General features: G+C 41.7%; 1 pseudogene; it reads right to left on the bottom strand.

Annotated features, from left to right (window-relative positions):
• The window catches only part of LOC110334307, a 9,952-nt pseudogene extending 8,461 nt beyond the window's left edge, over positions 1-1,491 (bottom strand).
• Positions 1,492-2,445: the final 954 nt, after the last annotated feature.

The raw sequence follows: 2,445 nt of genomic DNA, 5'->3' as shown, positions 1-2,445 counted from the left end.
CCACTCACGGGCACCCTCTGATCTGTTCCCATGCCTGCGTGAATGCTCGTGGTGTGTGTGTGTGTGTGTGTGTGTGTGTGTGTGTGTGTGTGTATGTGTGTGTGTGTGTGAAATCTAGATTCTACATATGCAATATCTGTTTCATTTTCCTTAAGAGGATGATCTCCGGTTTCATTCATTCTCCTGCAAATAATGCATTTAGTTTTTGTTTGTGGCTGAGTGAAACCCCACTGTGTGTTGCTGAGAGGCATCAAGGCTGGTTCCTTATTGTGGCTGTTGTGACTAATGCAGCAATAAACATGGCTGTGAAGTACTTTTGTGGTGTATTGACTTAGACTCCTTCAGATGGAGTAGTAGAGCTAGATTATATGACGGTTACATTTTCTTTTTCAGAACTGCATACTCATTTCTAGAGTGGCTGTTCCAGTCTACACATCTACCAGTAATGCACAGAGGTTTCCCTTTCCTCCTAGCCTCAGCGACATCCGGTGCTATTGGTTTCTTGGGAAAGCTATCCGATGGGACATGAGATAGACCCCCCAGTGAAGTTTTGATCTGCATTTACATGACGGCTGAAACCGGTCAAGTGAAGTTCCACTTTGCGGTCTTTCACACTTCTTTGAGAACTGTTCTTCAATTCATTTACTCACTCATCAACTAGATAATTGCTTTTTTGATTTTTTTTTTTTTCTCCTTAGGTGTTTGCCATTTTAACTTCTTTACTGATTCCAGAATTAATCTGTGTCAGGCAGGCGCTTAGCTGACAAAGATGTCCTGCTGCTCTTTGGCTGCCTCTTCACTCTGTTCATTGTTTCCTTCCCATTTGTCAATTCTTGGGCTTACTTATGCAACCAGAGTCCTTTTTGAAAAATTCCTTGCCTGTGACTCTTTCTTCAGTGTTTCCCTCTAAAAGTTTTTGAGGTCTACATTAAGATATTTGATCCATTTTTAATTATCAACAATAACAATTATTATTATATGATTATACACACTATATATGAATAATATAAAAATAAAATATAAATATAATAATAAATATTGTTATATGATACAGAGGAAGAGCAGATCCAGTTTCCTCTTTTTTTTTTTTTAAACCGGTAAGTCACCTTTGATTCGACACTAGTTCTCAGTCAGGGTATGAAGGTTCAGCCAGTTGAATTCTTCCTAGATCGGAATGGGGCAGGCGGTTATGCTCAGCCATGCAGTCAGTGCCCTCCATAATGACTCCTTTTCAGTGGTTGTTGCACGGCTACTCCCGTTCCTTGTAAGAAATGCAGTAGCTGAAAACCACTTAGGCTTCCAGCACCATGTTAATCCCCGAGATACTGCCTTTCCGAATGTTGGTGTACTTCCAAGTATTGATCATGTCCTCTCCGAAAAGGCCCCTGCAGTGCCACTGGGGGTGAAACCCCGCATCCAGATCCAACTCGGCCGCTCTCCAAGCTTAACCTCCACGAGCTTCTTCTTCAGTGGCACAAACACCGCTGCCATCTTGCAGTCCTGGTGTCCGCAAACATCCAGCGGAGCGTGAGGGCTCCAGTTTCATTCTTACACGTGTAGACCGTTTATTTTCTCTAGCAAAATTTGTTGAAGAGGCTGTTGTTAGGAGACAGTTTCCCGAGTCCTCCTATCTCAGGGACAAGTTCCATCTTGCTGGTGGGACCAAACTGAGTTCATGTTCCCAGGCCCCAGAACTAACTCTTATTTATATCCGCTTTGGGCATTTCATGTTAGTCTGTTAACGAGTAACGGATGCAAAGAGGGGAGTTGTCTATCCCGTTATCTGAACTAAGGCACACAAACAGTCAGCTAGCTGCCTGTCTTGATTTAATTGACTATGTGCAGTTTGCCCACTCCTTTGTTCCATCATTATTTTAAATTCCAGGCCAGAGTCCAGGAGAGGTCCTGACTATAAAAGCTGAATCAGGATCCTGAAACAGGTGACCTGGATAAGACCCAGTCACCAACATTAACTTCTTGATTAACTCCTTGTGTCAAAATATGATTGGTCAATGCAACAGTCCACTCCACCCCACCCCCACCCCCTGCTTTGTGTTCCCATCCTACAAAAATGTTGTATAATATCCCTTTGGGGGTGCAGTTCAGAGGCAGAACTGGCTGCCTCTTGGTAAGACCTGAAAATAAAGCTTTCATTTTTAAACTTCTGTCTCTGAAGTGAGCTTTTCTTGGCTTCCAGTCAGAACCCAATAGCTATCTTTTCTCAGATATATATATATATATATATATATATATATATATATATATATATTGAAGATCACGTATCTGTAGCTGTGTGGATGAATAAATAAAGATAAGTTGAATGGCTTCATTATTATACAGTGGCTTACAGAGTTCCATCTCTTTTTGTATTTTTTTCTCTATATCAACCCAGAGGTACAAGGTGCTTAGATTCTGCCAGGACATTGGCTATCCCAAAGTCTACTA

The sequence above is a fragment of the Mus pahari genome, chromosome 16 (genome assembly GCF_900095145.1).
Source record: "Mus pahari chromosome 16, PAHARI_EIJ_v1.1, whole genome shotgun sequence".
In the NCBI taxonomy this organism is placed as follows: Eukaryota; Metazoa; Chordata; class Mammalia; order Rodentia; family Muridae; genus Mus; species Mus pahari.
The sequence above is the reverse complement of the archived record's forward strand: the minus strand, read 5'-3'. Positions and strand labels throughout refer to the sequence as shown.